General features: G+C 27.5%; 1 protein-coding gene across 3 annotated transcripts in view; it reads left to right on the top strand.

Annotated features, from left to right (window-relative positions):
- The window catches only part of LOC107441317 (uncharacterized), a 206085-nt gene that overhangs the window by 82228 nt on the left and 97091 nt on the right, over positions 1-26766 (top strand). Inside the window, exon 1 of one of the 3 annotated variants that reach the window (XR_015434914.1) lies at positions 20275-20397. The exons of the other annotated variants lie outside the window; for them this stretch is intronic. The gene's annotated coding sequence lies outside the window, so the exon portion shown is untranslated. Of the gene's footprint in view, positions 1-20274; positions 20398-26766 lie in introns of those variants that run through there. 3 annotated transcript variants of the gene reach the window in all.

Below are 26766 nucleotides of genomic sequence, written 5' to 3'. Positions count from 1 at the left end.
TATTTATACATTTCTCTGTAAATTGATAAAACGTTTTACTTACATAAATATTCATGATTATAGCACAGTATTATTTATTGTGAAACAAAATTTATTTTTTTTATTTTGTAACGGATAACAGTTTTGATATGTTAAATGTATTTGTCGGTACTATTTTTTGAAATCATCCAAAATATGAAACTCTGTGAACTTTTTTAATACTCTTATTTATTTTATTCATCATATCTGTGAGAAAAAGTCAAACTTATTAGAAAAAAAATGCATTCTTAGGAAAAAATAGCAAATCAAAGCTTACAACTTTATTCTGCTTATTTTAAATCATAATAATACAATCTCAAAATCAAAAGCATATTTACAAAGATAAATATTGAAATCCCTGTATTGTGTTTTGTTGAGGCAAAAATATGCTTATTCTAAATATTTTATTTCCTTTGAGAATTGAAAAGTAGGGTTTTAGCAAAATAAATTATTCAGAAAATCTTAGGGATTTGGAAACGGGGATTTGAAATGGCTTTAAGGTTTCTATTAGAAAGACTTAAAATTCTCAACAGAAAAAAATATAGGACAGTTGAGAGCGTTATTTAGGAATTAGATATTTTTAAGAATTATTGAACTATTTAAATTATTTTCAACGCATTTAATTCATTGCTAACAAAACATTTTTAATCACCTGTTAAAAAATACTTAAATTTTTAAAAACGCTCTTATAACATTAAATGCTTTTCCAGAAAGAACTATTTTAGCGATAAAAGCATAAATAGTTATAAAAATATAATATTAGATTGCTTATTCTTTTAAATTTCAGAAAAGTTAGATGGAAATAAATTTTATAAATCTATTAAAAAAATTCAAAATAGTTATGTTATTAAAAATATTATATCATTAAGTGTTTTTAAAAAATGTTTAAAAAAATAAATAATAATTATCTGTATTAAAAAGCCAAAAAACAAAAAAAAAGAAAAATATATAATCTATTTATAAGCTAGCAATATTCCATCCGCAAAAAAGACTGCTTTCTAATATTCTAATAATGTTTCCAAAGCAAAATATATCAATACAATAGTGTGAGGAGCCCTCTATTTGAGTTATTACTATGCTTTCAAAAATATCCTTGATTGCGATTTTGATTATTGAAAAAATCTAATTAATTTTTGTCTTTTTAATTATTATCTTTATGACAGAAAATATATTTTTATTCAAACTGATGGAATACCACTAGGATCTAATTTTTCCTCTCTCTAAACTATCTTATTTTTTAACATTATTATGAAAAATATATTAGTATTAAATTTGTTTTTAAATTTATTGATAATTTAATTATCAAGAAAATAACATTTTTTTTGAATAATATTTACTCAGAAGAATTAATCTTGCTTCGTAATCATCATATGATAAAATTAATTTTACTTTGCTTCAATTTGGGTATTAAAAAGGAAGAAAATTTCTGCTTTATTGATTTGTACGATAAAAGGAATGATTTTATTTTTAATATAAGTAAACTAGTTACGTGGAATTCTATTGTTTCTAAAAACATCTATTTAAACATCATTTTTAATCAAGTGAATAGAATTAAAAGAATATGTTGTAATGCTTATTTATCCAAAAAACAAATGGACAAACTCTATCAAATTTGGTAAAAAAGGAACAATGGATACCCAACTCAAGTATTTAAATTCTGCATGTAATCATTGAGTTAATTGTATGTTATTATTAATAAATTTACTAAAACAATTTTCGCTAATTTATATTTTTACCGTGTGCAAATCCAATTCGGGTAAATCCATGGTTAAAAGTCTGCACGAAACGGGCAAATTATCTTTCTCTCTATCTATCTTTATATATATATATATATATATATATATATATATATATATATATATATATATATATATATATATATATTAATTAATTAATTATAACCTTCTTTTAATTATCCAGTATAATATTCTTACCTAGCGCATTAACAAATCAAATGCGCTTTAGTACTGCAGTAAACATGAGCCATAAAACTAAATTCCTCTATTTACACTTTTACCTCCCTTTGTGCTTCAGTTTTCATATTTTGTAATCTGGCAATCTTATTACTAAAATATTTTAACTAATTCTTGAAAGATTCCGATACATGTAAGTTCATTTGATTTCGCTTCTCGCCTTTAGATTTCGTTTTGTCCTGTTTTTTCATTGCATTCCATTTTCTGTTTTTAGTGTGATAGATTTTTTACTTAATGTATTCTGATTTTGTATAAATTTTTTGAATACTCCTCACACTATTGTATTGATATATTTTGATTTGGCTAGATTTATACAATATAAAGAAAGCACTTCTCTCTGCTGATATAATCGTGTGAGCTGATGAAGAGATTATATCTTATTAATTTTGTTTTTAATTTTCTGGCACTTTAATCTATATGTCTTTAATTATTTAATTTCTTTTTTACATTTTTAAAAATATTTTGTTTTAACAATTGTTTTTCTTCTCTTTTCATTGATCCTCATTTTTTCCATGTTTTCTCAATATTTTTAACTTATTTTATGAGTTCTATATACTTGCAGCTTATGGGCAGTAAATAAAACTAATGCTCTTATTTCTCATAATTTTCGGTTTTCTCTTTTTATCCTTTTTGTCTTGTTTTATTGTTCGATATATATATATATATATATATATATATATACTAGTGGACTGCGCCCCCTGTTCGTTAACGCAAGCCAAGCTCCCGAAAATTGCTACGCAATCTTATATTGTTTGCTTCGCAAACCAAGCTCGATTCGCTCACTACTAAATAAGGTACATTGCAAATGCACGAAATTTTAAGAATTCAAAAGAGTAATTCAAATCCATATAAAAACTTTTTTTAAAAAAAATATATATTTTTTTAGTAAATACTAAGTCAATAAAATAAATTTGAATTCAAATAAATGACATGTAATTCGTTAAACCTATTAGAAATGTGATATAGTATAATTCGTGATATAAATCAAAAATCGTCAAACAAATTCGTAATATATAAATTCGTGGAAAAAAAAGCGCTTTCGACAAAATACTGAAATTGAGATCTATCGACAAAGACCTCTTACTTCTGCCTAGCTTAATAGTATGAGATTGCCGCAATTGATGCTTTCTGGTTATTTCAGTTTCCGTTTTTAAAAACGCTACATGTTGAGCCACCTCAGCTACATTAGGCATGTGACATTTTTCGCGGCAATGATTGGTCGATTCGCCGTGTAAGACAAATAGTAACGTAAACAAAGCAAAGCAAACGTTGCCACCGGTGGAAAAGAAATACAGCCGAAATTTGGGAGCCACGTAAGAGAATTATATATATATATATATATATATATATATATATATATATATATATATATATATATTATTGTATGCAAAATTATTTAATCTTACTTTATTAAATATTATTTACATAATTTTGAAATTATTACTATAAATATGTGTTATAATTCATCTTATACTATTTATATGAATTTTTCCTATCAAATTTATTAATAAATGCTAAATTATAACATTATTTTTATTATATTTAAAAATATAATAAATATAATATAAATTTAAGTCATTTGTACATTTATGTCTCAAGTTTATAAATTCGTTTACGCAATTATTTACAATATGAAGCATTTTACTTACTTTCTTTATTAATCTAAAATAATTTTACCTTTACCTACGAATGCCATATTATATTATGTCTTGCAACTGCATATTGCATGTTTACTAGAAGCCTTTTCTATGATAAACTAATAAACAATAAATTAAAATAAAAGTAGATAAATGTCAGATAGTGTAAAATATTCCTTAATTTGATTAAACAGATTTACTATGATATATTAAAAGTGTTTATTCTAGATTAATAATCAAAAAAAGTAATGATTAATGAATAGGTAAATTGTAACAGCTTGTGCGAAAACTCCCAGACGAATAATAAATAAATTATGTGTCAGAGAAGAGATAAAAGATGATGTTTCGTTAATAAAAGTTTCTGTAATATTTGGTGCTAATAAACAATTTCATTAGCCACATGTTTAGTTATACATAATTCATATTTATGCTTTTGAGAATGAATATATTTGATACACTATCTATATAACACTAAAATATAAATACCATACAATGTATAAACAAGACAAAACCGAAAACAATACAAAAATACAGATAATATAAACTTAGTTTCTCATTATGTTATGTCAAATTAGAAGTTTTCCTATTTTGTAAAGGCATATAAAAGTTCTTCGTATTACTCATTTCATTAGCATATAAATATTTAATTTGCATTCATTTTTACCTTGATTGGCCTTTTACAACAAGATTTTGACATAGTTATTTTAAGCTACAAGAAATCTTTTTAAATATTTTCTAACTTAAGATTTTTCGTATTAATGTCCTAAATGTTCGTGAAAATCAGCATTAGAACTCTAGGGAAAAAACTTTTTTTATAAATAAATAAAAATTTACTAAAAATAAATTTTTTAAACTTCCTGATTTAACACTAGAAAGACTGAAACTTAGTATATACCTATATTGCCCAAAAGCAGTCAAAATTACTGGATTGTGAAATAATAACTAATAAATAAATAAACTCGTTTAAAATTAATTTTTAATATTTTTTATATTATCTGCAGTTATGTAACAAGTTTTCAGTAAATATTAACTATGAAAAAATTATATGTTGTCCAAAAAGTCAAAAATTCCAAGAAATAGTGTCATTATATACATCATTGTTTTTCTAATTGAAATTAAAAAGCAGTCAAAATGACTTCCTTTGGCAATCTAGTATTAATTATGTCTCCCAATTTTGGCCTGCACGTTATACTTTAAGAAGCTCTTAAAGTATTGGAAGAAGAAGACAAAAAGGATTAGAGACAGATTTACACTAAGTAAATATGTGTAATAATCTTTTATTGATGATTATTCTACTAAAATTGAAGGAAAAAATTGTCTTTAATTAAAAAATACTTGCGATGTCCAGTTTTTATTTAGTTTAATAAGTTCAGAGTTGTAGTAATATTGTTTTAGTATTTTGAGAGGGCAAATATTTTTACTTTAAAGTTTTTGCTCTTATATGTTTTTTTTTATTCACTCTGTGAGTAGAGTGGTTTTACTTCTTTCTCACACTTATCGTTATTATTATTATTTTTGGTATTTTGACAGTCTAAGTATTTTTACATCAAAATATTTTGCTCCTATATGTTCTTTTTATTCACACTGTGAGTACTTTTGTTTCACTTCTTACTACACAGATGTAACAATTTGTATTAAGTATTTTGAGGGACCAAGTACTTTTACTTCAAAATGTTTGCTCCCATATGTTTTTTTTACTTACACTGTGAGTAGTTCTGTTTTATTTTTTACTATTTTAATCTTTCCCGATAAATAAAACTGTATGATTACATGTAGCAGATTGCCTAGCAAAATACGATAACATATCAACAATCATTTTATCTAAAGGATCTTCATTAAAAATTACTGTAAATGCATCACTTTCACAGAGTTGCTTCAATACTTATTAACGCCTATAATAACATTTAATTTCACTTTTTTATTTATAACATCTTGCAAATATTAAACGAGGCTAATAAATTACGAAACTAAAAATGAAATAAATTACTTCCTTTTTAATATAGGAGTGGGCCAAGAACAACGTGAGTCAATTTGCTAAGTTACGTGAAGCGTTATTCTGTTTAAAATCTATTTAATTTAATTTTAATGTATTTAATGCTTATAGAATCCGTTCTTATTAATAATGAAAATTTTAACCCACTAAATACTATTCTTACAAAACACCAAAAATCTAAATTCTTATCTATTTATTAGAGTTACATTAATTGATTATACATACATACAAACCTCATTTAATATTATATAATTGAATTAATTATATTCACATTATGATTCTATATGTATGATTACTAGCAAGAAAATTTTTGTAACGTTTTGTAAACCAAGTTTTACCAAGTTTAATACTTCGTTCCGTAATAAAAATATTTGTTGACCAAGTAACTAGGTAAAATTTAAATTAATAGTATGAAATAGTAAGTTTTTCAACAAAGAAAATATTTCATTTCATAATATTTATTTTGTATTTATTTATTATATTATTTATTGTGTATTTATTTATTATAATATTTATTTATTATACTATTATTTACTTTTTATATTATTTGCAAACCTTACTGCCTCATCTCTGTCCCACCAAAATTAAATATATAACATGTAACGTAGAAAATTTCACTGAACAATAAATCACTTTTACTAATTTAAAAACTTCATTTACTTCAAAAATATTCAAGTTGGAAATATCAGTTCACATGTTTCAAGCATTTAAGACCTGGCACCTATTTTCAAGCCCAGTTCTATTCTTGAAAAATGGGCACCTGTTTTTCAGCGCTTGAAACATGTCTACTGTTATTTCCATTCGAATGATGTTTTAGTAATATCTTCCCTCTTCAATATCTTGTGATTATTTATTTAATGAAGAACAATATTTTATTTTTGATACATTAAAAGCAAGCTTTGCTTATGTATATCTCAGACACTTAATGTGTTATTTTCTCATAAAATATCTGCAATGTTAACAAATAAACAAAGAGTACACTGTTAGAAATTTCTCGAAAAATGGTTAAATAACAAGCTATTTAATTTCTGTTTAACTATATTCAAATAACACAGTTAAATAACAATAAATAAAATGGTATTCGAACTATTACTCTGAAGAAAAATCCATTTATGAACTGCTTTCACTTAAAAAGGTTATCAATCTGTATTTTATAATCCCATCTAGGACAATCTAATGAAGCCATTTGGTTCCCTGCCACTGGGTGCATATTATAGCTGGAAGGGCTAATCGGTCAGTATCATGACCGACAAAACGGAGGTTCTAGTTGTTGACATTGCAATATTTCCTCCATTCCCTTAAACGCATGAAGTTTTTCCAGTATCTTACACTTTCTAATGCTCATTACCTAAAGAAATGCCTAGCACCAATGTCCAGTTAAATTCATTTTACTATATGAAACCATACTAGTTGTAAGTGGTTGGAAAACCGTATAGTTTCATGGTCTTATAATTAGACTAATTGTAAATGGTTTGAAAACCATATAGGAAAAAATGTTCTTTATAGTTAATTAGAGGAACAGAATGCTACCTGTTAATTCACCATAATTTTAGATAAACAATAATTATTTTAAATAAAAATTCTAACAGTGTAGTAAACAAATATTCCAATGAAATATTATTTTTATCTGTATTAAGAAAACGCATTTTTTAAAATTTAAATTTGGGTTTTTAAAAAGCAAAATGAAATAATTACCTTTTGCTCTTTATTCTTACATTGTCTAGTGACATAATGATATTAATGGTATTAATTATTTTTAAGCACTTATATTTTTAAATATTACTTAAATAAAACTTTATAATTTTATGGAAACTATACAACTCGTCGTGAGTTTATAATGTGATTTCTAAGTTTATTTGAGTATTCGCAAGATGAACTTCTACTGATTTTTAATTTCAAATAAATTCCTTTACTTTCTCTTTCAATTGTAAATGACTTCAGAATAAAAGGTTCTAAAGACACTGAAAACAGTTCTCTCTTCCGTAATATGATTAGCGACTAGTTGCTTAAACTTCTCGTTCCTTAAAGTATGATAAGCATTTTTGTTCGTTAGCTTTCTAGTTCTATTTATTTAAGAAACTCAAGTATTTAACTTACGAGTTATAACTTTACAAAAGATTGCTGAAAAGATTCATTTTATTGGCTTGTATCATAGGGTAATACTTCCTCCTAGAATATTTCAAACAGTTTGATAATATGAAAATTAATCTGGAATATTTTTTAAATAATAAATCACCTTTTTTAAAAAAAAATTAGAAATTTTCCAGATTAGAAGAATATATCTAATCTAGGAAACAATATCTAGAAAACAAGTGATTAGGACTAAGTATGAAAATGGATTACTTTAACACAAAAATACCAGATTTTTAAAAAAAATACAATTATAATGATACAACAATTTGTTTTTAAACAAATTGTTAAAATTTATGACAATTTAAATAAAAACACAGTTAAGGGGTTTAAATAGATACTCATATTCCATTGATACATTTTCCTCGTTTACCTTCTTAAGTTATATCAGAGTTTTAATAATATTTTTTATTACTCCTCATTATCAGTAAAAAATAACAATGTTTAATATAGTTGTAAAAATACTTGTTTTTAAAGATTTTACATATACTGATGATCATGACACTTGATATTACATGATCATGACACTTACAAGATCCTAATATTTGTCTACATTTAGACCTGAAAAGTAATTGTACTATCTGTAAAAATTCGTGTTGTAAATTAAATGGATTAATTTTTTTACTTACAACCTGCATCATGATACCTAATTTTTCCAAAACTATTTAAGGTGCGATTTTGCATTGATTAACGCTTAAAAGAGATCAATCTGAATCAATGGTGAAATATAAGAAAATTTATATAAATAGAGTTATCAAGTACAAATTTTTAATTTCAATGAATTTTTAACTGTTGCATCTAGAAAAAGAATTCTAACGTACAAAAATTCCTAAATGTTTAAAGAAACTACCAATGCTCTTATCTAACTAAATATGAAGAAACAAGGTGATTCAATTAAACCAAACATCGAAAGTTGCGTCAATTGCTGCAGTGAAACATGGTAACATATTACGGCCATCCCAGCGAATGGTAATTAAAATTAATTGATCCAAGAAATCCAATAGTTATTCCGAAGTAAGATATAGAGCTCGAAAGAAGTTTCTGTCATTGAATGTTAACTTATATGGATTCCATCCCCATCTCACTTAAAGAGGATACAATTATTCATCTAATTATTAGAAGCCCTTGGGCATCGTAATCATTATTGATATCATCATTCCTCTACCTTTTAATGCATGATCATCATCCTTTAAGGATTCATTCAACTAGACAGCAGCTATCATTCAGCTGTAAAGTGTTGCGGGTTGAATCTAATTTTTAATTCCGTGCTGTACCACATTTTATTTTATTCGCTCCACGCGGCAAACGCCCAACATGAACATCAGAGTGGGTCGGCAAAAAATGAATTTCGGAACGCTTTAGTGCGGAAAAGTTGCCTATTGTAATAGGAATAAAAACAGCATAATTATTTTTAAAACTAAGTTAGTGTCTTCTGTTCACGCATCGTACATAAAATTAATGAAACCTTGAAAAAGCCACGTCTATTTTTTTTAATTTTTTATCTTCATCAAAACTTCTAGACATACACGCTTCAGTTTCTTATACTTCTTTGAGAGTTTGAATAATCTAAATAAATTAAATTCTGATAAATATATTAATTTTTTACGTTTTTGCAATGTTTTAGAATAAGACATAAGTTTACCAAATTTTCGTAGCTTTCATTTCATTCATATTGTAAGGACAAAACAAACCAGAAATCACCATGTGAAAATAGCTGAGCATCGTGTTCCACCTGTACTTTACTCATCCAACCATCCAGATTTTTGATGTGGTTTCTGTATTTTATTTACAACTATGAACTCAGATTTTTAAACGGAATAGGATTCTTTTGTCTACTGCATTGATAATGTTCCCTTTTTATAATACTACCCATCTCAAGTTTGATTTTCTTGGAGAATTGAGGCCTTATTACAATAAGAAACTTTTCCACATTAAAGCTTCATGAAATTCACAAATCCAATTTTTAAGACTTACTTTCACATACATTTGCTAGATGTGCTCAAAATTATATTTTGACGCCTCTAAATTTTAACTCGTCAAACGCACTTTAGCACAGCGTAAAAAAAATGTCATTTTAGGTTGCAGTTGTATTGTTATAAGGGAATGGCTGAGGATTCTGTGAAGGGCTGTGTCTTTGGTCAAGACTTTCTCAGATCTATGGATGCCCATAGGTGGCATATGTGTAGGATCACGTGCTGGTGTTGTTGTAAGGGAATAATAATAACTTGTCGCTTTTTAAGCAGTGCATTACAGTTAATACAAAAGTATTTCAAAATAAAGAAAAATAAAGGATTATTGATTTTCGATAATCCCTTTAACTTTTTTATCAGTCATACAAAGTCCAGTCACATTAATGTGACCACCACCTATCTTCGACATCAACGTGAAATAACCAATCACAGAAGGCAGGTGGCAGCATATTACAGTAGAGTGCATGTAAAGGATGTCCTAGGGCATCGGAAAGCATTTCAACCGTTGGCGTAATGCAAAAACGTAGCGATTTATCTGACGTCCAAAAGGGTATGATTATTGACTTTCGGATCAAGTGTGGAAGCATTTCGGAAACGGCCAATTTTGTGAACTGTTTTCATACCACCGTGTTGAAAGTATACCGTGCATGGTAAAATGGCACTATCCAAAATCAGCGGCGTGCCACATGCGGCGCACCACGGGCTATAGATGGCAGAGGCGAAGGAAAGCTACGGAGACGCGTTCGGGTGAATAGATGTGCAACTGTTGAGCAACTGACCGCCCAGATGAACCAAGGGGCTACCAAGTGTGTATCCTCAACAACGGTTCGGCGAATGGTGCTGCGTATGGGCCTCCGTAGCAGAAGCCTGGTTAATGCATCTATGCTGACTGCTGTTCATCGGCGACGAAGGCTGGAATTTACATACCAGTACCGCAACTGGACGTCCACAGAGTGGCGACAGGTGGATTTATTCGATGAATTACTTTTTATGCTCCATCGGACGGATGAACACTGGCATATACAGCATGAAACGTCTGAAAGCAAACACCCTGCAACAATTGCCGAAGGGATCCAGGCTGGAGGAGGGAGCATTATGGTTTGGGAAATGCTTTACTGGCATTCACTGGGTGCACTCATCATTGTGGAAGGAGCGATGGATCAGCACAAGTGCGCATCTGCCCTTGTGGACCATGTCCACCCCTACATGCGAATGATTTTCCTTAGAATGATGGCATCTACCAGCGGGATAATGCGAGGTGTCATACAGCTCACAGTGTATGTGCGTGGTAAGAAGAGCACAAGGATGAGTTTACCGTACTTCCCTGGCCAGCAAACTCTCCGGATTTAAACCCAATCGAGAATCTGTGGGACCACCTCTATCGGGTTGCTCGCGCCACATATCCTCAACAGCGTAATTTAGCGCAGCTGGCCATGGCACTGAAGTCGGCATGGCTCAACATCCCAGTGAACACCTTCAGAAACCTAGCTGACTCTCTTCCTGCACGTCTCACAGCGGTCCACTCTGCCAAAGGTGGTTATTCTGACTTTTAACAGGTAGTCACATTAATGTGACTGGACTGTGTATATTAAACATTATTACTGTTACCTAAGCATACAGTAGAGTAAAATTCAAACAAAGGTAACATCGTACTGTAAAATTCTTATGGAATTATTCATTATTAATCTCAAGTAATACACATTTAACGTCTGTCCAGCGTAATGGTTGTAAGGTAAAAAAACAATTATTTCAAGAAAGGATTTTTGAAAGAATTATTTTAATAAGCTCATGGTATAGGAGTCGTAATCTAATTGAATAATCCAACCACCAACCACTGACATTTTGCAATACACCTTATTAAATGCAAATGTTCCCAATATTTTTTAATCTCTCTGATAGTTTTCAGGTCTACTGCAATCTTTCCATTGCCCAACTACATATATATATATATTGACCTATTTTTATCATACCCTAGAGTAAAGACTAATTCCAATAAGCTTAGGTGAATGCTTATTACAATAAACCGAGAAACATGTTAAAAAGAATTCAAATTACAGAAAGAATAAAGCTAAGACAAGCTCTTACTCCATATTTAGAGTGACTCTGAGAAAGTAGCTCATTCTTAAGCCTATGGAAATTCTGACTGGTTGAATTATTTACATATTTTCTAGTTAACCTAAAAGCATATGAGCTGACTGCAAAATGTCTAAAAATACAAGGAATAAAAATGTAGGTTTTTTTTCCAGTTAAACTGGTGACAGTGATCAGATATTTTAATTAGCGTACAATCTAGGCATCTGGAGAACTTTTGACTGTGTTTTTAGCTAAAGCTTCTTCCCTTTGATTTAGAAATAAAAGGTTAATAATTGAAAAGAGCATTAAAGAATTCATTATATATTTTTTTCATTTATTTTGGCTAGCAAAAAATATGACACCTTTAAAACACGTATTTTTTTTAAATAAAACTCTTGCATGAATTCATCAGAATTCCAACTCTTCTGCAAGAGTTGTTGGTTGGTTCGACTCTTCTGCAACTCTTCTCTTCCAGAATTCCAAAGTTTACAGATAATATATTCCTGACCTATCGAGTGTCCACGTAAATTCAAATGAAAGAACAATGTATCCATGGAAGAACGATGTATATAATATCAAAGTTTACAGATAATTTATTCCTAACCTATCTAGCGTCCACGTAAATCCATATGAAAGAACGATGTATCAAATTAAAGATTAGCTTTATACAAATTAAAAACTTAAAGCAGAGAAAATAAATTTCAATTATTTTTAAATTTAATAAAATTGCTGACTTCATATCTTTCTTAGTACATACCTGCTTGTGAATTTGATTCTACTGAACTAAGAATGACTTAGTTAATAGAACTTCGGAAACAGAAATTTTCAAAACAATTTATAAGTGAAGATAAAGTTGCTGTCACACCGATCTCTATACATACTTGCATGATGCATTGCATTGAGATGGAATTGGGAAGATTGTTTGATGCCGTAAAATGCATTAATAATTTATCATGTTGGATGTACATAACTTCTAAATAAATTTTAAATGATTTTTAGTTGCACGCATAACAAGAATGAATGCATAAAATTGAATAAATGATAATCTGAACTTTAAAAGTGTATTAAAAATTTACGTTTTCTGATTTTAATGTCTACTCTATAACTTACAATTTCTCATTTTAAAGTAAAATAACAATTTTAAAAAAATATTTTTAATCTAAACATTTCGTTATACTTCGAAAATAACTTTCATTTCTGAAACGTTAATTATACTTTAATTCGTCGATTTATAGGGGAGAGTGGGGTCAATTGTAACAGAGCAAAAATTTCGAGTGTCGGGTTCTAGATTTAGTTCCTAGGTGGCGCAAAAGGTAAATCTTCATGTACACCCCTGCTGGCACCCATTTTTATGTACTTTTGAAAGAGTTGCATCAAAAAAGATATTTTCACGCTACGTAAGTACTTTTTTTGGTATTAGAATAATATATTGTAACATAGTAATTTTGTTTAAACAAATAAAAATTATTAACCGAGTATGTAAGTGGACACCTTAATTAGCATTTCAAACAAAAAAAATAGTTTTGTTAATTAACTAACATTGTTTTTAACAAATAAAGTTGTAATGGCGTCTAGGGGACGATTGTAACAGCTAAAAATAAAAGATCTTATGTTTGCAAACCATTACTTAACTCTTTAAGAACCACCAATAGTTTCTTATATCATTTATATTATGTTGCATGTGCATTATTTTATTTGTCACCTTTCACAGCATAAATTAAAATTTTTAATCCCTTAAAGTTAAAAGTTTAACCCTTTAGGTTTCTGCTCATTATTATTTTTACTCCTAAAATATCACTACTATTTTGATCAATAAAAAAATATATCACAACTATGATATAATATGTATAATTAACTACGTTTTAGTTGAATTAATGAACTGTTACAATTGACCCCGTAAGTGGGGATAATTGTAACAAGTGTACGACTGTCAAAAATTGTTAATAACTAATATAATAACATTTAAAATAAGGTGCTTTTTTTCTGGTAGAGGATAGTCTACATTACTCGTCTGTCAATTAATACTAATAATATATTGGATTTTTTGTTAGTTAAAAATATTTAAGTAAAAAATGTTACAATTGACACCACTCTCCCCTACTAATTTTTTTCTGAATAATTACGTATATTATTAGCAAGTGCAGAGGTGTAAAAAAATTTGTATATAAGCGAAAAAATTAGAAATATATTTGAAAAATTGTATCTTATATGCCGTTTCATGACTCTAACAAAATAAATTTTATACGCTTTCCGGTTAAAATACGAGTCAGTTTATTTCTCCACAAATTCTGACACATCTGTCTTCCGTGCGGAAGTCGCGAAAACCGTGATCCAGTTTTTGATAAGCTGATTTCGAAAAGATTTACTTCGAAATAAGTAAAATCTCAAAGCTTTCACTTTTAGACATTTCCAACCCAACTTTTAGGTTATACACTACACCGAAAGCATTATGAAAACTAAAATGCGAAGAAATATTTTGAGGAATAAAGTATGTTTTATAGTTTCAGAAAAAATAAGTACCTAAATATTTTTATAAATAGGAAAAAAATTATTAACAATGTAATTTATAAAATTTGGTGTTTTTAGCTATTTTTAATCTAATTTGCTGTGTTGAAAATAGTTTTAACACTATCTATCCTTTAATGTTTAAATATTTTGGCGGAATGCTCTTAACATATTTCTGACACATATAGAAAAGAAAACTTTTACTATTCCAAAATAATTGGAAATTATTAAACTAAAATTCCTTAGAGTCCCTGCAGTGAATTCAGCAAAAGCAGTAGAACTAGTTTAACTTCATGTATACAATTATAATGATACGCACACAATCTTCTGAAATAAATACTGGTTAAATACAGAGGCGAATGCAAAGACCAATGTGTATTATATATAAATTAATACGTATTTTCATAGATTTAAAAGAACTAAAGTCTCAAGCGAGTGAGCTGCAGAAATCAAGAACGATTAAATTTATTAGCTAAAGTATTTCTAAATGAGGATTCGTTCCACTAATAAGTTACGTTGATATAAACTGAACCGTAGGTTGGGCAGAAATGTGAAAGGTTAAAAGCTAACAATTGATATAAGCAAACTGTTTAATATTATTTTGCTTAATTATGCTTATTTATTGAAGTAAGTTCAATAGCTGAGAGCTATATTCTAGTTTCATCACTCAAAAAAAAAATACGGTTAAAACTATTAGAACATGGTAAAATGTACCGTATTTCTGACTTTATGGGATCACCAAACCGTTTGGTGATTTTTTAACTAAAGTAATAATAAAGTAAAATAAATAATGTTTATGATATTATGTTTTATAATGTGTGATAATATTTGGTAATTGTTGCAAAATTTAGTAATTTTATCATTATACCTTAGAGCATGGAATAAAAACCATTTATTAGGTTAAAATTATTTTTCAGTTTTGTATTTTTTGCTAAAAATGTGATAATAGGAACTATAATTTTGAAAACTAAAATTTCTGGTAAACCATTACCATATGAACAGAAAAATTTGGGTTAAAATTATTGATTAAAATACCGTATGTCTTGGTGTTATTAACCAGATTTATGTCTTTTCTTAATCGGAAATGATCGTATCATGCTGTATGGTAATTGTACTAGAATTTTTTGTCCGTGTTTGATGCTTCATAATTAACACAAGACAGTGAAGCGTTTTATAGTCATAGATTTCCCAGACATGTTTTTTTTTCATTTTCTAACCATTTTCTTTGATTTTTATCATTTTATGAGTTTGGATTAGAATGATAATGACTTTAAATTGTCTGTTTAATTGTAATCTCTAAACTCTGATGTGCATATAAAAAAGTTTTATGAATTATTCTTTTAAATGAGATTTTCAATTACCATTAAATGTGTTAAAATCACAGATTACATTGAATGCATACAATGCATATATTTTTTTTTAAAAAGATAACCAGTCTAAACACAAATCTAGACTATTATATATCTTATAAACGAGGGAAACATGCTCGAATTGAGAAACAATTTGCAATGAACTGCGTTATAAGTTTTGGGGTTTGGGTGAGCGCAGCAAATAGGCGATGACACCTTAGTTCTTTGTAAAAGGATGTTTATTATTAACAAAGAAACAATGGTGCTTCAAAAAAAAGCAATTGCTATGCATTATAATTTGTACATAATAGTTAATTTAGGCAATAAAAATGGTGAATTTCGAAAATGCAAAGGAATCTATAACTGAAGAAACATGAACACACGCCAGCAATGCCTGCCATCATTAGTGAAAAGCATAAAAAGAAATGGCGTATTTTAGACATTAAAGTTCACCAAGAAGAGGAATGATTTGAAACTTCATTCGCTTAAAAAATATATTAATAGAAAATAACAGTCCTCGTGTCTCAACGCTCCCTGTTTTTGAACGCTTGAAACATGTCAACTTAATATTTAACGATTGCAATAGCTATATAGTCAGAGATCCCCTTTATTATCTCTAGGTATTCAAAATATGTTAACGGTGGAGAGTTATAAGAAATTAATAACAACAATTTATAAAATTAATAGTCTTTATACAATTTTTTAAATTGTATAGAGACTCACCAAAAATAGATTAGATTCCCACTCGAATACCAAGGCTATTGAAGTGACATGTTAGTTAACTTTTTTAAATTATTAGAAGCATGCGATTTTTATTTTTGCATGACACCAGATTTACCCAAAGGAATATTTGATCAAAAAGTTCCCTTGTCATTTGTGTTCATATTGGTACTGCAAGGTTAGAACGATGCATATTTATTGCCGCAAATTTCAATATAGCTTGGTTTTAAACTTCTATTACATAATAAAATACATATGAAAACAATACATACATGCGACAAAATGTTGATGTTATATGTTTACATGTTAGCTTACAGATGCAGAAAAATAGAACCAAAAGTTCTTAATTTCTAAAATTATACTGAACTTTAAAAATTACAAATATTGTGATTTTTTCATGTACGGGATGGATTTAACAATCAGTAGATCAATAGTAATAATACATTAAAATTCTTTAATTTAACTTGTTTAAGTTGTAAAGAATGTTTGAAAATTACCTCATTACTCAAAACACGGTGTAATATTAGAGGAAAATGCATTGGATTGCTTAATGACATGCCCTTCCTTTGAATAATGAATTGTTTGAGTTGAAACAAAATTAACTACTTTCGGATCAATTTTCAGTAATACATCACTGAAATTAATTATCTAGTGTCAAGCAAGGATGATAAAATTAGTGTCAACCTGATAATATTTTGACGTAAATTATGCATCTGGTTTGATTAAACGACAATATAATGTTCAGAAGAATCTGAAACATAACTAGAAAGAAAACTAAAGAAGCACATATTTTTTTAAAAAAAATATTAAAAATTTTAGTTTAAGTAAGGAATATAGGCATTTTAATACTGTTGAATTTACTAGAGTAAAAAACAATTACAATTAATTATTACCTAATCCCTAACGTGTTTTACTAAAAATGCTTTTGGAAAAACGCGAAAAATTACAATAAAGAGATTTTGCACTTTAACGTAGCAATCACTATATACGTACTATCTAAACATGTGTCCCTGTATGTAGTTACGTACTATCAGTCAAATTTCATGTTTTACTACGCTTGCAAGGAAGATGAGTCCATGGACGTGCAGCACTCAGCGTGAAAGTGTGAAATCTCTCTAATGTCAATTTATAATATACAGGTTCCTTGAAACAAAGCTAGTTGGGAACTAACGCAGCAAAATCAGTTGGAATTAAAGAGTAAAAGAATTTCTATTTTAATATTAATAGAAGAGTGCAAAATTCTATCCCCCTTGTCTCTATAAGCAAACAACTTTTTTTTAAATAGAATGTTTTAAAAAAATTGTTACGCAAAAGATTTTTTTATTGTAACGCAATATATATTAATCTGTGGCGACCATATTTTTTCTTTAAAATGCACAAAGAAAAAAACCTGGTAAAATTATTATAATGTGCGGCATTTCTGGGGAAAAAACTTCAATTCTGGTTAATACAACCAACACTTTCGATATTTAAGCCTTTCATTTAGCAAAATTTTTACATTTATATGGTAACGGTTTACCGGAAATTCAAATCTTAAAAATCATAGTTCATAATACCACGTATTAATTGAAAATACGAAACTTCAAAGTAAATTTAACGAAATAAATGTTTTTCATGCCATGCTCTATAGCAGGGGTGGCCAAGCTCCTAGATAGTTGAGACATTTTTCAAATTTGGAAATTTTTCGCAAGCCGCAATTAAATACGTATTTAAAAGATATGCAAAAAATTTATTAAAAAGAATTTTTTTTAAGTAAATTATGTTTATTGAGGGCATATAAGTAAAAGTGCAAAATATGTGTATTGAATTTAAATATTAAAAATTAAACACATTTATTTTATTTTTAGTGATAGTTCCTTAAAATTTGGTGAATAAATGGTGACAGCACTTCTTAGTAATTTTCTGAAATTTGGTTAGTTAATACTGATCGGTGTCCTTTTTTAATTCAGGATACTTCGATTCTGGTACAAATTTCCAAAATTCAGTAATCGACGTCGACTTAAATTTTAATTGTAGAGCTTGATCTTCTTACATCTCTATTAATTCTAATTCTACAGATGCTTTTTGTGCCATTATTACATTGGAAATCGAAAACTCACCTTAAATTGAACGAAGTTGCATTTAGTCTTTCATATTTCTTCAGTAATTTAAAAGGCATTTTGAAACGATAATAATGTTTTAAAATATAATAGCACAAAAATGAAAAGGGAACTCGGGAACATTTATGGAGAGCCACAAATAATCCTTCAAAGAGCCGCATGTGGCTTGCGAGCCGCAGGTTGACCACTCCTGCTCTATAGTATGATAAAATTGCCGAATCATACTACGTTTACCAAATTTTGTCACAAATTATAAACTCATATTTTATTGCTAATTTTACTAAAATGATTACCAAAGCGCTTCGGTGAAAATTTCCCATATTCTTAGTGTTCTCATAAAGAACAATAAGAATCTCGAAACACGGTAAATAGTACCATATTTTGGTACTTTTAAAAAATGAAGGCGTTCGAAGTGCGTTCCATTGGCTTCATGTCATGGAACCCTCCAATTTCCACCCATTTACAAACGGTGTAATAATTCAAGAGAAACTACATTTAATGCGTGAAACGATCCTAAAGAAACTACACATATTTAATTAATTAAGAACACATGTACGTATATGTAGGGGAGAATGAAACGGAAAAAAAATTTTATAATTTTAAAAATTTCAATTTAAAAATACGCTCGTATCCAACAAAATATATTTAAGAAAATACTTTTTTTAACGTGTAATTTCAATCTACGAACTTTCATCACCTTTAAACAATTTACAATGCCTGCAAGTTCTAGTGAAGTCTATACATTTCATAAATAAGAGTCATTTACCCAAAAAAAATCTAGTTAAATTTCCGTACTGTATGGTAATGTAATTTCTGGTAATAAAACAAAAGTATAACATTGGTTTGGTACTTTTTCCGTTCACATGATAATGGTTTACAGGAAATTCCGGTTTTCAAAGTTATAGTCCTTATTACCAAAAAATTTGGTCAGCTGCGTTATTACCAAAGCTGAGCCACGATGACTCTGGGAATAGAGCGTTCGTCTTCCAATGAGGCGAACCTGGGTTCGAGTCCCAGTCGATACGAATTTCACAGCCAACTTGCACCGACCCCAATGTTGACGTGAAATATCCTCAGTGGTAGACGGATCATGGGTTAGAGTCCTCTTGCCGTCAGGCTAACCGTGGGAGGTTATCGTGGTATTCCTCTCTAAGTAACTCAAAAGCGGGTTAGCTCCATCAAAAATTCCTCCACTAACGCAAAATTTCTCTCCATACTCGATCCAGGAGTTCCCTTGTCTTCTGGATCGGGTTCAAAATTACAAGGCTACGTAGTTGAACATTAATAGTCGTAAACCCATAAAATTGGGTGGGCTGTTCAACGACGGTTATAAAATAAATACAAAGCTGAACAATAAATTTGACCGAATAAATGATTTTCATGCCATGCTCTAAGGTATTTTAATAAAATTGACATAATTATCATAACAAAATTTAGTTACATTTACTAAATTTGATTACATATTATACACTATTTAGCAAAAAAATATTATCAAAGAGCTTCAGTAAAGAATACCGAGCTTTTTGGTGTTTCCATATAGCTAAAAACAGGGCAAAAGTTAAACCATGATTTGGTAGTTTTTACCATACTTTTTTTCTCAGGTTTTTTTTATTATGTAAAGATTTTTGCAAAATTAATTAAAATTTAATGTAAATATCAGAAAATCCATCCAGAAAGTAGCCTTTTAATAGAATATTTTCTAAATACTGAATTCCTTAACTCTGTAATTTTTTGTGGCAACGCATGCTTTCAGAAAGTATATTCTTACCAATTTATATTTATGGCGAATATCTATTTGTTCTAAGAGCATAACTGCTGCGTATAAAAGTAAAATAAATAATGTGTAGCATTACTTGTTCTCTTTTTACTTTCCAGCTTTTCCATGGAAATATCTCTAGTCATTACGCATCTGGTTTCACGAAGCTATTCGGTAAAGTACATACTAAAATCATATCATAGAAGTGTTTACCTTTTATACCTTTATTTGCGGAAATGCTTTCACGGAATTTTTTTTACCGGCTTCTTTTATTAGGAAACAGATAATGAAGGTACATTTTTTTGTTTTGTTTCGTAGTTTTCATGCTGTTAAATAAATCTTTTCCTGCTTTTATTTACTAGAAATCTAGAACGCATTATTCTGTTCCAGTTTTTCTAGAATACATTCTGTTTCAAAATCCAACTTTTCTTATAAGACAAACGAGCAGTGCTTAAATAAAAATTGATGAAGAGTTATAACGGTATCTCTGCATTCTAAAAAATAAATATTTACTTTGAATATATATTCAAAATAAACTATTCCTTTTAGCTATGAAATGATACAAAGAGAATATGACTGAAGTTCAATTTCATTTATTTCTAATATTTACTTAGTTTTTATTTTTATCTATTACAAGAAAATCTCGTTCTAAAAATATTGCGTCTTAATAAAATATCGTATGACTCTTTATGAATGATGCGTTTATTATGTGTCAAATTATTAAATGCACACAGAGACAAAATTCTGATGAAATTTCCATACTTTATAGTAATAACATTACTGTTGAAAAATGAAAAAAATTAGAAAAAAAGACATAATTCTTGTAATAAAAACCAAATTGCACGGAATGACAAATACAATACAATAATACAATAATGAAAAGTAAATTTAACCAAATAAATGCTTTTGTGTCACGCTCTAATGTATAATAATATGAATACCGAGCTTTACTACGTTTGTCAAATTTTATCACGTATTATAAAACCATACTTTACCAAAATCATTACCAAAGCACTTCTAGAAAAATTACCAAACTTTCTGGTGTTCCCATGGAGCCATAAACATAGTAACTTTTACCATATTCAGGTAGTTTTGAATATACTTTTTTTTTCTCAGTGTAGAAATAAAAGAAACTTTGATACTTCCAATTATTTTGATTATCATTATTGTGTTTTATGTGTCTTAGAATATCAGTACCAAACAATTGTTTACTCACACATTCATAACCTGCTTATAAAACAATATTTATAGAATTTTTAATTATGTGTTTGGTTCAAACAATTTAAATCTCTGACAGCCCGCACCATATTTTTTTTTCTATTATAACTGACTAATTTCATTTCAGAATAAATATTCGGATAAAGAGTAATCTTTTCTATTGAATTATTCTTTTTTAAATATATCTAAAACATATGCAATTTTGTTTCAATAAAAAGAGCAGTAAAAGTTCTTTTTAAGTCCATTACCACATAAGTAATGCACAGTGGACTAGAAACTATCTAAAGTATTTTTTTTTCTTATTTCAATTAACTGCTTAATTATATTTATAGCTTGAATAATAAAGTTGAGAATTTCTTTTATAATTCAATATGCTAGTTTAAGACAAAAACTTGAATTACTAGTATTAGTATGAAACAAAGTATGATACATTGTCTTTTTCGAACTGGCTCATTTTAATTTCTGACTGGTTTTATTATTCCTCTTTGTTTACACTACCAAAACAAAAATTACTCTTTTGTTTCGGATTCATTACTCTCTGATCAAAAGCAACGCATTTTATATATGTTGTTTAAGAACATATTTAATATTTATATATTTCCTGTATTTGCTACTACCGTAGAGACTACTAAATATTTTAAATAAATAGTTTGCTATTGGGATTTTATGGAACAATTGGGGCACAATAATTTTTATTTATAAAATATGCAAGCTAATAATCCGCAGGTATGTACTACACAAAGAATGAAAAATTATTCTTATACAAATTAATAATAATTAAAAATTACTTAAAAAATATACATCCAAAAGACTCAAAATTAAAGAATATATTTATAATGAATCATATTCGCATATTTTAATGCAATCAAAAATTATTTTTAAACATTCCAATAAAAATTAAAATTTCATTAAAAAAATAGAGATTTTTGCTTTTTAAGAGCATTTAGTATAAAAAATGCAAGGCAAATGTTATAGGTTTATACGACGTAGTTTTCTTGTTTTACTCGCCGACAAATAAAAAATATTTGACTTTCATAATTTGAAAATATATTTTTATATGTAAATAAACTTTCAAAAAAATACATGATGTTATTCCATACTGTAAAAAATTAATTCCGGATAAAATTCCGATATTAAACACCGTCACTGTGCATGCACCATTCTCAAAATTCATTTTACCGTAAAATCAATTTCTACCATAAAATATTATACCGTAATTTATACAGTAATATTTATTTTATTAGAGTGATTGAGTGACTTATCTGTAATTGTTATTATAACGTTACAGCATATCAGATTTTCTGTTCCGTAACATGTTTTGGTAAAAATGGATTTCACTTCAAAAAGTATCACCACACTGAATTCCGGTACTTTTACAAAGCAATTTTATTGTTGACCTTTGTAAAGCAAAAAAGAAAAAAAATCTCCGTTGAAAACATTTTAAAGTTTATTAAAACTATTTCACGCTAAGAAGAGATTATGTCAGTATAACATATTGCCAAATCTAAAAAACATTTTCCGGGAATAAAAAATAAGGAAAAAATTATTTAATCCTTCCAAGGCTAAAACCATAACTCAAAAATCTTCTTAAAATAAGAACAATTCTGATTTTTTTTTAAATCATTTACTGAAGTAGAAAAATGACGTCATATAACACAATGCCAAATCTAAATTCTATTACTTATTATAAAGTTTGCGTAAGTGCTTCAATACCAAATTCTTTCTCTTGAGTGTTATTCCTCCCATTACACTCTTTTTGTTCTTTTAACCCGTTTCAACCTTAATGTTTGCGTACATTTAAAAAGAAAAATCACCTTATGCTTATATTTTACGCCTCCTCAAGTCAGAAAAGTTTTTTACGATAAAAGGAGCCTTCTTATTACTTTGCTTCTATATTCCCTCTAATGCTCTATAGTTTCGATTTAAAGGGTTTAGAAGGTTTTTGAAAATGGTTTTGTTTCCTTACAAGCAGGAAACAATGCTTTTGTTGCCTTTTATTTCATTTATCCTTTTAAAGGAAAGATTTTTCTCAGTTTTGAGAAATATATATATATATATATATATATATATATATATATATATATATATATATATATATATATATATATATATATATATATATATATATATATATATATATATATATATATATATATATATATATATTTTATATATATTGGTGCAAGTAACACACTTTAAAAATAAGAATAGTCAATTGAGAATATTTAAATAAAAACCAATCTAATATAGTATAAATTGTGTTTACAGGAATGTGAATTACAGCTTATTTCTTCTAAAAACTTACCTCATGTTTTTAGTAAAAAAATACAATAAAAAAAGATAAAGGAAAAATTAAAGTCTCATAGTTTAAGAAATGAAAAATTTCTTAATGAAAAATTTCAATTTTCCTTAAAAAGATAAAACATATTCATGCATGGCTCGAAAGCATGATGTATACGGGATCTATACACGAAGCTCTATTTGTTTGCTTTTGTTTCCTTCTTATAGTTCGAACTATTTTATTAATTTTTAAATACAGTTTTGTAATGTTCATGAACAAATTTGTATTTAAAACAAATTAAACTTAATATATGACCCTCAAATGAACGTTTAAAACGCAATTTTGCAGTTATTGTAGTTAAATTTTGTTGTATTGTAGCAAATTCGTATTTAAAACACAAATTCACTTTAAAGGGATGCTATTAATCTTTGTTACATGTTAACAATGATAAATCTAAGTATTTATTTTTCCGCAATTCAAAAGGAGTCATTTAAAAATGACAAATCTCTCAAATGAAGTAAAAAAGGAAGCTAGCTTTTCCGCTATTCTTAATAATTATCACCTTTAGTAAACAAACGTAATATTTGAACACGGAGTTATCTAACCTTATACATATAAGGTTAGATAACTCCTTAAATGTATAAGGTTAACCTGTACTAATTATTTCGAATTAGGATATCAAACTCATAATGATAATAAAATAATTTTCTAAAGTATTTCACATAATTATTGTAGTTAAATTACATCACACGTGTTATATCAGAGTTATAGCCCGAAAAATTTCAAAGATATAAGACAACAAATTTTTAAGCATGCTGTTACATTTTCGAAATACTTAATATCTGAATATTTGTGTGTTAACTGTTTAAATACATTTTTTCTCGATTTTTTTTTAATAAATAGAAATTGAAACTAAATTGAGAAAAAAAATTTGGTCAAGACTAAAGGAATATGGTACAATTCATTGTATTTCTGGCTTAATGGAAACACTAAAAAAAGTTTATAATTTTTATCATCGGGCTTTTGTAATGATTTTGGTAAAAAGTACCATAAAATATAGTTTTGCAATGTGTGATGCAGTTTAGAAAATGTGACAAAATTTACTAATTTTATCATGATACCTTAGAGCATGGCATTAGCACCATTGGCGCTAATGGTAATGTGAATTTTACTAAATGTGTGGCAATTAGAACTGTAATTTTGGTCTTTTCTTTCAGAATATTCTTTGGTATCAGAATTTTCGGTAATGCGTTACAATATGAACGGAAAAATATCATATGAAAGATTTAAATACTGTATATTTTGTTTTTTATTACCAGAATTATGGGTTATGTTTTTTTTTAAAAAAAAAAACTGCGTACATTATTTAATTAGATGTTTTAAAATCTTCAAATTGTTTTTAAGGACTTGTAGTCTTTTAAATGCAAAAAAGATATAATTTTTATTTACCCTCTGGTTAAAAATATTCCGTTCATTTCTGTGGGAAATAACACTTTTTCTTCATAGATACTTTTAAAAAGTCCCTTAATTCAAACGTCAAACTAAGTAGTTGATCTAATTAGGAAAATGTTATATGAAAAAAATTGCTTAAAATCTTAAATATTTGAGTTTGGGGATATTTATGACAATGAAGTTTTAATATAAAATCCAAACATGTCTAATCAAATTTCATGAAAATAAAAAACTAGTTTTGTATGATTGTGTGAGTGCTAAAACAATTTGTGACTATTTTAGATCAACGCAAATTTTTAAGAATCTCTTGAAGCTTGTTAAATTCTTTAAAGCAAAATTATACTATGATTTCTTAGCTTCAATAACCTTTTTGATTTTTCTTTTAAAATTCGTTTTAACCTTTGCAAAAAAATTTAAAATAAAGTATTTTTAATTTCTTAAAAAACATCTTAACTTGCAAGCAATGAAACATACATAAATGAAAAGGTAACAATGAAAGATCTTTTTAATGTTAGAAGGAGTTATACGCCATCTCTTAGGTATTTATTGAAGTTATAAATTCAATTGAATGAAAATACTCCACTTCTACTTTTTTTTTAAAAAAGAAAATAAAAGGGCGAAGATCAACGTAAATTTTTCTTCGAAATATTTAATTAAGTCAAAACATAAAGTAATAATAATATGAAGTCCCTTGTACATGTAAAGGATTCCATTATTTTGAAATTATTTTCATGCATAAATATTTACTCTTATACTTCAAAATTGAGGCATACTACGCCATCTATTAAGCAGTTTCAGGTTTAACACAAAATGTAAAAAAAAAATGAGTGGGAACAAGAAACATTAATTTTCTTTTTAAATAGATGATCTGCATCTTTCAGAAAATTAGTAAATGTTCCATCAAAATGGAACTATAAAAAGCTTTTTAAATTTTAAATACTATCAGTTTATGAAATATTTTGTGAAATAACAAATATTTTTAGCATGACTTTTTTTTAATTTGTTTTTAGCAAGACAGAGAAACTTTCTTATCTGAGTGGTGCATAGCCTTTTTTCTAATATTCCAATCCTTCTTTGCTGCATAAAAAATAATTGAGTAATTTATCATTTTCTACCTAAAAACTAATACATTTTTCTCAGAAAATAAATATTTATGACTTATGTTTTAGGTAAAAAAATAATTATAATAAATAACTTAAAATATTCTAAAATAATTTAAAATGTAAAGTTTCAATTTTGAACCTATGATAGGATAGACAGAAAATTTTTGTGTTACTTAAAAAATAATATCTAATCTCAATTTTAATTATGTTAAAAAAATCAAATTTACTCATATTAATGTATAGCAAAATTAAAATATAGCATTATATTATAACAATGAAGAATACAAATAAAATTGAGAATGAAAAAGAATGATCATAAAATAAATTCGTTCTATTTTCGTTAAGAAATACTGTTAAAAACAATTTCCTTTTAATTTTCTGTTAAAATTTAAAATTACAATTTTCGTAATTTCGGTGAACTATTTTGAAGTATCCCTTATTTCTTTTACAATTTAATCAAAATTAGTGGATTAATATCTTCTACTATCA

This window comes from Parasteatoda tepidariorum, chromosome 6 (genome assembly GCF_982258835.1).
Source record: "Parasteatoda tepidariorum strain Cologne lab strain chromosome 6, Ptep-v5.0, whole genome shotgun sequence".
In the NCBI taxonomy this organism is placed as follows: Eukaryota; Metazoa; Arthropoda; class Arachnida; order Araneae; family Theridiidae; genus Parasteatoda; species Parasteatoda tepidariorum.
This window is presented reverse-complemented; position numbering and strand designations above follow the sequence as displayed.